Genomic DNA, 12637 nt, shown 5'->3' with positions numbered 1-12637 from the left:
GTGTCTACATAATATCACCATACAGTGTCTACATAATATCACCATACAGTGTCTACATAATATCACCATACAGTGTCTACATAATACTGCCATACAGTGTCTACATAATAGTGCCATACAGTGTCTACATAATATCACCATACAGTGTCTACATAATAGTGCCATACAGTGTCTACATAATATCACCATACAGTGTCTACATAATAGTGCCATACAGTGTCTACATAATAGTGCCATATAGTGTCTACATAATATCACCATACAGTGTCTACATAATATCACCATACAGTGTCTACATAATATCACCATACAGTGTCTACATAATATCACCATACAGTGTCTACATAATAGTGTCCTACAATGTCTACATAATATCACCATACAGTGTCTACATAATAGTGTCATACAGTGTCTACATAATAGTGTCCTACAGTGTCTACATAATAGTGCCATACAGTGTCTACATAATATCACCATACAGTGTCTACATAATATCACCATAGAGTGACTACATAATAGTGTCATACAGTGTCTACATAATAGTGTCCTACAGTGTCTACATAATAGTGCCATACAGTGTCTACATAATAACACCATACAGTGTCTACATCATAGTGCCATACAGTGTCTACATAATATCACCATACAGTGACTACATAATATCACCATACAGTGTCTACATCATAGTGCCATACAGTGTCTACATAATATCACCATACAGTGTCTACATCATAGTGCCATACAGTGTCTACATAATATCACCATACAGTGTCTACATAATAGTGCCATACAGTGACTACATAATAGTGTCATACAGTGTCTACATAATAGTGTCCTACAGTGTCTACATAATAGTGCCATACAGTGTCTACATAATATCACCATACAGTGTCTACATCATAGTGCCATACAGTGTCTACATAATATCACCATACAGTGTCTACATAATAGTGCCATACAGTGACTACATAATATCACCATACAGTGTCTACATAATAGTGCCATACAGTGTCTACATAATATCACCATACAGTGTCTACATAATAGTGCTATACAGTGCCTACATAATAGTGCCATACAGTGTCTACATAATATCACCATACAGTCTACATAATAGTGTCATACAGTGTCTACATAATATCGCCATACAGTGTCTACATAATAGTGTCATACAGTGTCTACATAATAGTGCCATACAGTGTCTACATAATAGTGTCATACAGTGTCTACATAATATCACCATACAGTGTCTACATAATATCACCATACAGTGTCTACATAATATCACCATACAGTGTCTACATAATATCACCATACAGTGTCTACATAATAGTGCCATACAGTGTCTACATAATAGTGTCATACAGTGTCTACATAATATCACCATACAGTGTCTACATAATAGTGCCATACAGTGTCTACATAATATCACCATACAGTGTCTACATAATAGTGCCATACAGTGTCTACATAATATCACCATACAGTGTCTACATAATATCACCATACAGTGTCTACATAATATCACCATACAGTGTCTACATAATATCACCATACAGTGTCTACATAATAGTGTCCTACAGTGTCTACATAATATCACCATACAGTGTCTACATAATAGTGTCATACAGTGTCTACATAATAGTGTCCTACAGTGTCTACATAATAGTGCCATACAGTGTCTACATAATAGTGCCATACAGTGTCTACATAATATCACCATACAGTGTCTACATCATAGTGCCATACAGTGTCTACATAATATCACCATACAGTGTCTACATAATAGTGCCATACAGTGACTACATAATAGTGTCATACAGTGTCTACATAATAGTGTCCTACAGTGTCTACATAATAGTGCCATACAGTGTCTACATAATAACACCATACAGTGTCTACATCATAGTGCCATACAGTGTCTACATAATATCACCATACAGTGACTACATAATATCACCATACAGTGTCTACATAATAGTGCCATACAGTGTCTACATAATATCACCATACAGTGTCTACATAATAGTGCCATACAGTGTCTACAACATAATAGTGCCATACAGTGTCTACATAATATCACCATACAGTCTACATAACAGTGTCATACAGTGTCTACATAATATCGCCATACAGTGTCTACATAATAGTGCCATACAGTGTCTACATAATATCACCATACAGTGTCTACATAATAGTGCCATACAGTGTCTACATAATATCACCATACAGTGTCTACATAATAGTGCCATACAGTGTCTACATAATAGTGCCATACAGTGTCTACATAATATCACCATACAGTCTACATAATAGTGTCATACAGTGTCTACATAATATCGCCATACAGTGTCTACATAATAGTGCCATACAGTGTCTACATAATATCACCATACAGTGTCTACATAATAGTGTCATACAGTGTCTACATAATAGTGCCATACAGTGTCTACATAATAGTGTCATACAGTGTCTACATAATATCACCATACAGTGTCTACATAATATCACCATACAGTGTCTACATAATATCACCATACAGTGTCTACATAATAGTGCCATACAGTGTCTACATAATATCACCATACAGTGTCTACATAATATCACCATACAGTGTCTACATAATAGTGCCATACAGTGTCTACATAATATCACCATACAGTGTCTACATAATAGTGCCATACAGTGTCTACATAATATCACCATAAAGTGTCTACATAATAGTGCCATACAGTATCTACATAATATCACCATACAGTGTCTACATAATAGTGTCATACAGTGTCTACATAATATCACCAGTGTCTACATAATATCACCATACAGTGTCTACATAATATCACCATACAGTGTCTACATAATAGTGCCATACAGTGTCTACATAATAGTGTCATACAGTGTCTACATAATACCACCATACAGTGTCTACATAATAGTGTCATACAGTGTCTACATAATATCACCATACAGTGTCTACATAATATCACCATACAGTGTCTACATAATATCACCATACAGTGTCTACATAATAGTGTCATACAGTGTCTGCATAATATCACCATACAGTGTCTACATAATATCACCATACAGTGTCTACATAATATCACCATACAGTGTCTACATAATAGTGTCATACAGTGTCTACATAATATCACCATACAGAGTCTACATAATATCACCATACAGTGTCTACATGATATCCCCATACAGTGTCTACATAATATCACCATACAGTGTCTACATAATATCACCATACAGTGTCTACATAATAGTGTCATACAGTGTCTACATAATATCACCATGCAGTGTCTACATAATATCACCATACAGTGTCTACATAATATCACCATACAGTGTCTACATAATATCACCATACAGTGTCTACATAATAGTGTCATACAGTGTCTACATAATATCACCATACAGTGTCTACATGATATCCCCATACAGTGTCTACATAATATCACCATACAGTGTCTACATAATATCACCATACAGTGTCTACATAATATCACCATACAGTGTCTACATAATAGTGTCATACAGTGTCTACATAATATCACCATACAGTGTCTACATAATATCACCATACAGTGTCTACATAATATCACCATACAGTGTCTACATAATATCACCATACAGTGTCTACATAATAGTGCCATACAGTGTCTACATAATATCACCATACAGTGTCTACATAATATCACCATACAGTGTCTACATAATATCACCATACAGTGTCTACATAATAGTGTCCTACAGTGTCTACATAATAGTGTCATACAGTGTCTACATAATAGTGCCATAAAGTGTCTACATAATATCACCATACAGTGTCTACATAATAGTGCCATACAGTGTCTACATAATATCACCATACAGTGTCTACATAATATCACCATACAGTGTCTACATAATATCACCATACAGTGTCTACATAATAGTGCCATACAGTGTCTACATAATAGTGTCATACAGTGTCTACATAATATCACCATACAGTGTCTGCATAATAGTGCCATACAGTGTATACATAATATCACCATACACTGTCTACATAATATCACCATACAGTGTCTACATAATATCACCATACAGTGTCTACATAATATCACCATACAGTGTCTACATAATATCACCATACAGTGTCTACATAATATCACCATACAGTGTCTACATAATAGTGTCATACAGTGTCTACATAATATCACCATACAGTGTCTACATAATAGTGCCATACAGTGTCTACATAATATCACCATACAGTGCCTACATAATATCACCATACAGTGTCTACATAATAGTGCCATACAGTGTCTACATAATAGTGCCATACAGTGTCTACATAATATCACCATGCAGTGTCTACATAATATCACCATACAGTGTCTACATAATATCACCATACAGTGTCTACATAATATCACCATACAGTGTCTACATAATAGTGCCATACAGTGTCTACATAATAGTGCCATACAGTGTCTACATAATAGTGTCATACAATGTCTACATAATAGTGTCATACAGTGTCTACATAATATCACCATACAGTGTCTACATAATAGTGCCATACAGTGTCTACATAATATCACCATACAGTGTCTACATAATACTGCCATACAGTGTCTACATAATAGTGCCATACAGTGTCTACATAATATCACCATACAGTGTCTACATAATAGTGCCATACAGTGTCTACATAATATCACCATACAGTGTCTACATAATAGTGCCATACAGTGTCTACATAATAGTGCCATACAGTGTCTACATAATATCACCATACAGTGTCTACATAATATCACCATACAGTGTCTACATAATAGTGTCATACAGTGTCTACATAATATCACCATACAGTGTCTGCATAATAGTGCCATACAGTGTCTACATAATATCACCATACAGTGTCTACATAATATCACCATACAGTGTCTACATAATATCACCATACAGTGTCTACATAATATCACCATACAGTGTCTACATAATAGTGTCATACAGTGTCTACATAATATCACCATACAGTGTCTACATGATATCACCATACAGTGTCTACAAAATAGTGCCATACAGTGTCTACATAATAGTGTCATACAGTGTCTACATAATATCACCATACAGTGTCTACATAATATCACCATACAGTGTCTACATAATATCACCATACAGTGTCTACATAATATCACCATACAGTGCCTACATAATATCACCATACAGTGTCTACATAATAGTGCCATACAGTGTCTACATAATAGTGCCATACAGTGTCTACATAATATCACCATGCAGTGTCTACATAATATCACCATACAGTGTCTACATAATATCACCATACAGTGTCTACATAATAGTGCCATACAGTGTCTACATAATAGTGTCATACAGTGTCTACATAATATCACCATACAGTGTCTACATAATAGTGCCATACAGTGTCTACATAATATCACCATACAGTGTCTACATAATATCACCATACAGTGTCTACATAATATCATCATACAGTGTCTACATAATATCACCATACAGTGTCTACATAATACTGCCATACAGTGTCTACATAATAGTGCAATACAGTGTCTACATAATATCACCATACAGTGTCTACATAATAGTGCCATACAGTGTCTACATAATATCACCATACAGTGTCTACATAATAGTGCCATACAGTGTCTACATAATAGTGCCATACAGTGTCTACATAATATCACCATACAGTGTCTACATAATATCACCATAAAGTGTCTACATAATATCACCATACAGTGTCTACATAATATCACCATACAGTGTCTACATAATAGTGTCATACAGTGTCTACATAATAGTGTCCTACAGTGTCTACATAATAGTGCCATACAGTGTCTACATAATATCACCATACAGTGTCTACATCATAGTGCCATACAGTGTCTACATAATATCACCATACAGTGTCTACATAATAGTGCCATACAGTGACTACATAATAGTGTCATACAGTGTCTACATAATAGTGTCCTACAGTGTCTACATAATAGTGCCATACAGTGTCTACATAATATCACCATACAGTGTCTACATCATAGTGCCATACAGTGTCTACATAATATCACCATACAGTGTCTACATAATAGTGCCATACAGTGACTACATAATATCACCATACAGTGTCTACATAATAGTGCCATACAGTGTCTACATAATATCACCATACAGTGTCTACATAATAGTGCCATACAGTGCCTACATAATAGTGCCATACAGTGTCTACATAATATCACCATACAGTCTACATAATAGTGTCATACAGTGTCTACATAATATCGCCATACAGTGTCTACATAATAGTGCCATACAGTGTCTACATAATATCACCATACAGTGTCTACATAATAGTGTCATACAGTGTCTACATAATAGTGCCATACAGTGTCTACATAATAGTGTCATACAGTGTCTACATAATATCACCATACAGTGTCTACATAATATCACCATACAGTGTCTACATAATATCACCATACAGTGTCTACATAATATCACCATACAGTGTCTACATAATAGTGCCATACAGTGTCTACATAATAGTGTCATACAGTGTCTACATAATATCACCATACAGTGTCTACATAATAGTGCCATACAGTGTCTACATAATATCACCATACAGTGTCTACATAATATCACCATACAGTGTCTACATAATATCACCATACAGTGTCTACATAATACTGCCATACAGTGTCTACATAATAGTGCCATACAGTGTCTACATAATATCACCATACAGTGTCTACATAATAGTGCCATACAGTGTCTACATAATATCACCATACAGTGTCTACATAATAGTGCCATACAGTGTCTACATAATAGTGCCATATAGTGTCTACATAATATCACCATACAGTGTCTACATAATATCACCATACAGTGTCTACATAATATCACCATACAGTGTCTACATAATATCACCATACAGTGTCTACATAATAGTGTCCTACAGTGTCTACATAATATCACCATACAGTGTCTACATAATAGTGTCATACAGTGTCTACATAATAGTGTCCTACAGTGTCTACATAATAGTGCCATACAGTGTCTACATAATATCACCATACAGTGTCTACATCATAGTGCCATACAGTGTCTACATAATATCACCATACAGTGACTACATAATAGTGTCATACAGTGTCTACATAATAGTGTCCTACAGTGTCTACATAATAGTGCCATACAGTGTCTACATAATAACACCATACAGTGTCTACATCATAGTGCCATACAGTGTCTACATAATATCACCATACAGTGACTACATAATATCACCATACAGTGTCTACATCATAGTGCCATACAGTGTCTACATAATATCACCATACAGTGTCTACATCATAGTGCCATACAGTGTCTACATAATATCACCATACAGTGTCTACATAATAGTGCCATACAGTGACTACATAATAGTGTCATACAGTGTCTACATAATAGTGTCCTACAGTGTCTACATAATAGTGCCATACAGTGTCTACATAATATCACCATACAGTGTCTACATCATAGTGCCATACAGTGTCTACATAATATCACCATACAGTGTCTACATAATAGTGCCATACAGTGCCTACATAATATCACCATACAGTGTCTACATAATAGTGCCATACAGTGTCTACATAATATCACCATACAGTGTCTACATCATAGTGCCATACAGTGACTACATAATATCACCATACAGTGTCTACATAATAGTGCCATACAGTGTCTACATAATATCACCATACAGTGTCTACATAATAGTGCCATACAGTGCCTACATAATAGTGCCATACAGTGTCTACATAATATCACCATACAGTCTACATAATAGTGTCATACAGTGTCTACATAATATCGCCATACAGTGTCTACATAATAGTGCCATACAGTGTCTACATAATATCACCATACAGTGTCTACATAATAGTGCCATACAGTGTCTACATAATAGTGCCATACAGTGTCTACATAATAGTGTCATACAGTGTCTACATAATATCACCATACAGTGTCTACATAATATCACCATACAGTGTCTACATAATATCACCATACAGTGTCTACATAATAGTGCCATACAGTGTCTACATAATAGTGTCATACAGTGTCTACATAATATCACCATACAGTGTCTACATAATAGTGCCATACAGTGTCTACATAATATCACCATACAGTGTCTACATAATATCACCATACAGTGTCTACATAATATCACCATACAGTGTCTACATAATACTGCCATACAGTGTCTGCATAATAGTAGCAAGAAAGAAAAAGATCTAGCGATGTATGGTATGAGTGGGGGAAACTCTGTTTCCACTTTATTAGAAAAAATAGTTATACCGACATACAACAATCCAACGGAGTGACGGAAAACACCAGGAGGAGAACGAGGTGGTTTAAAATGGCAAGAAATGGAGCCTACGCGTTTCAAGCACTAGCTGTGCTCTTAATCATGGCTAAGACAAATGACCTACTGCAAGGTGTGGAAATAAATGTATCCTGGGAAAATGGGAGGGTGTGCTGAAGACGTAACAACGCCCTCATTTATGGTGATTTCAAGACCAGGAAACACGTTCCATGGGAAGGTACGTATAAAATATAAACTAAGTATATCCAATATATCGAAAATATTTATGAATGAGATTCAATACAAAAATTTATTAGATACATACACTAATACAAAACTCAAAATGATATAGTATAGTGTATCCCTATATTCGATACTTGCAGAACGTCATGAGTCTGAAACATGTGCATTTAGACAAAAAAATATAAAAATATCATTGAGAAAAAATATAACATTATAAGTGACAAATAACAATGAAAATACAGAAAAACAGGAATGATGACAAACACGGGAAAAAGAACGCAAATATACATATGAACTTATGATACCTTGGCTCCACCGAGTTGGAGACAACAGACGGTGGTGAGGGGACATCCGACACGGATCTTTCAAGAGAGTCCGGATCCTTTAGACACTCTTTTCCTGCCAAACGTGGTCCCCCAAAAAACGGGGGCGGAGGGGGGGCAGGAAGCATAGGAACCGCGGACAACATACTACCACGCCGCCTACGCAATCAGAGACTCTAGTGGACACTATTGATGTCATTAACCTGTCCCAAACTCCCCTTTCTCCTACTCATATAGAAGTACTTGCTCTCGGTCTAAACTTTGCCCCCAATAAAGATTTTGACATTTTTCAAACACTGTTGGATATTAATAAGTTCATTCGTAACTTGACCATTAAAAGACACTTCCTTGGGGATGCTGAGGCACCCCTAGTAAATATTTCCACCTCTTCAGATATGGTCTCATCAGACACTAATATTTATCGTTCATTCATGTTTAATGAGCAAGTTACGTTACTAAATCTGGCAGACTTGGCTGAACAGAATAGATTGCCTTTAGACACGTTGTCGATTCAATTCCCTATATCTAATCCCACTTATTATCCTGTTCAGTCTAGAACTGATTCGATGGATAGATTCCAGTCCATCATTGAAAGGGAATTACATAATATTGCTAGTCGCAGTCAGAAAATGAAATCACAACATAACCTTACCATCAATCAAAAAGAAGCGATTAAATCTCTTAAAGACAATAGAGACATTGTGATCCGCATGTCGGACAAAGGTGGTAGCGTTACTGTAATGGACCGTAATATGTATGTACAACAGCTAACAGAGTTATTAAGTGCCACTGAGACATATGTCAAATTAGATTATAATCCTACTTCTAAATTTCAAAAACTTCTTGTTGGTTTACTCAATGAGGGTTTGGAGGATGGCATTATAACACAAAAACAACACAATTATCTGTTGGTTCAGAACCCAATTACTCCAATATTGTACGCATTACCTAAGACCCACAAGGGCATTATTCCTCCACCCATGCGTCCCATTGTCTCGGGCATCGGGTCACTCACAGAGAAACTCTCTGAGTGGCTCGACTTCTTATTACAGCCTCTTGTACAGCGAACCCCTGGACATCTTAGAGACACCAAGGATGTCTTACACATTTTTGATAATAAAATATGGGATCTCAATCACTCCTGGTTGAGTTGCGATGTGGTGGCCTTATATACTTCTATACCCCATCACATAGCTTTTCAAGCTTTAAAACATCATACAGCGAAATATAGCACATATGATGACAAACTGCAAGCTTTTATGCTTGAGGCTTTGTCATTTTTGATGACTCACAATTTTTTTAATTACGATGGCCATTATTTCCTCCAAACCAGAGGAGTTTCCATGGGTGCAAAATTTTCCCCCTCCATTGCCAATTTGGTGATGGCATGGTGGGAGGAGACCACCCTATTCTCTGTCCATAATCCATTCTCACAATACATTCATTGGTATGGCAGATACATCGACGACCTCCTGATTATCTGGGAGGGTGATGTATCTGCCATACCTAAATTTCTTGAATTTATTAATTCCAATCTGCTCAATTTGTCATTCACCTATATCCATCATCAGGTTAGTATCCATTTTTTGGATCTGACATTAACAGGACTGGTGGGCAAAAGTATTCAAACAGAGACTTTCCATAAACCTATTTCAGGTAACACAATTCTCCATGCCGCCAGCAGTCATCCCAGACACACCATCTCGTCAATACCTGTAGGTGAACTTACTAGGGCAAAAAGAAACTGTACCACCAACCGAGATTTCTTGTTGGAACAAACAAATATTTGTAACAAATTAAAGCATAGGGGTTACAAAAAATGGACCTTAGATCGGGCCCAGGCCATTGTTAATTCAAAAGACAGAAAAGACTTACTTTCTATACACAATACAAGTGGAGACCCATCAAAAATCAATAATTTATCCCAACCGACGTTAATCTTACAATACAATAATCAATTTTCTGAAATACGAGATATGGTCCATCGGTATATTCCAATATTGTTTGATGATCCTAAATTGGAATCCATACTAAAAAATGGCTACCGTATAGTCTCCCGTCGCGCTCCAACTCTGGGTAACATCCTTTCCCCTTCATATTTGCCACCTAACACCAAATCTCCAACATGGCTACATTATACGGGGTTTTATAAATGTGGGTCCCACCCCTGTAAAGTTTGTACCTTCAGCAAAGTCACTAAAACTTTTTCAGATTCAAACAACACTACTAGTTTCCCAATTAAAACTTATATTAATTGCAATAGTGACTTTGTTGTATATATAGTGGAATGTTCCCAATGCAATTTAAAATACGTGGGTTGCACTACAAGGAGACTGAAGGTTAGGATATTAGAACATCTCAGTTACAAAATGTAAGTAGACATTTTATCACCTGTCATAACAGAAATATTGATTTTCTACAAATATATGCCATCGAAAGAATGATTAAAACCCATAGGGGTGGTGACCTTAAACATAGGCTACAGACACGAGAAGCATTCTGGATCTATCATTTAAATACTAGATTTCCCCAAGGTCTTAATCTCCGAAAGGAATTGATGTTTCATTATTAATTGATCTTAGCATATTATTCATCTTTTCACATTTGGAAACATTAGACGGCTGATAATGTACATTTGCCAACCCCATTACAACAGTGTCTCAGTTTAGATTCAGATCTAATTATTGATATTCAACAAACCCCAATTTTGGGACATTATTCATTGATTTATCATTTTCTTTATTTGGGTATTTTCTATTCCTAAATTATTCCAATGTCGCATTATATTGTTCCATCATGCATCCGCATTCTGGGTTTACATTTCGTTTTCAAGATATTCCGTTTTTATGTTTCATTTCTTTTAATATTTTTCACATGTAGGCTATAGTCGTTTCATTCATCATTTATTATATTTATACATATTTCTATACATGGATAATTTTTCCTTTTTCTCTCTGATTTACACCGGGCCGGTGTTATTTATTTATTTATTTATCTTCATTCTTTTGGTGTTATACATGCATTTCTGTTTTCCATCTTGGCACCCATCTTCGTATTTTGTGTAGATCAAATTGACTGTGGATTGTTTTTACTTCGTCTTATTAGTCTGGTGCCATGTACAGTATTGCATATATATATACTATTTTCAACCAATTATTTATATTCCTTTATTAGTGTATAAACTTTGTATTATTTCCGGCATTTATTTGCCGACTTTACTATTCCGGCCAAGGTATCATAAGTTCATATGTATATTTGCGTTCTTTTTCCCGTGTTTGTCATCATTCCTGTTTTTCTGTATTTTCATTGTTATTTGTCACTTATAATGTTATATTTTTTCTCAATGATATTTTTATATTTTTTTGTCTAAATGCACATGTTTCAGACTCATGACGTTCTGCAAGTATCGAATATAGGGATACACTATACTATATCATTTTGAGATTTGTATTAGTGTATGTATCTAATACATTTTTGTATTGAATCTCATTCATAAATATTTTCGATATATTGGATATACTTAGTTTATATTTTATACGTACCTTCCCATGGAACGTGTTTCCTGGTCTTGAAATCACCATAAATGAGGGCGTTGTTACGTCTTCAGCACACCCTCCCATTTTCCCAGGATACATTTATTTCCACACCTTGCAGTAGGTCATTTGTCTTAGCC

The sequence above is a fragment of the Rhinoderma darwinii genome, unplaced genomic scaffold (genome assembly GCF_050947455.1).
Source record: "Rhinoderma darwinii isolate aRhiDar2 unplaced genomic scaffold, aRhiDar2.hap1 Scaffold_449, whole genome shotgun sequence".
In the NCBI taxonomy this organism is placed as follows: Eukaryota; Metazoa; Chordata; class Amphibia; order Anura; family Rhinodermatidae; genus Rhinoderma; species Rhinoderma darwinii.
This window is presented reverse-complemented; position numbering follows the sequence as displayed.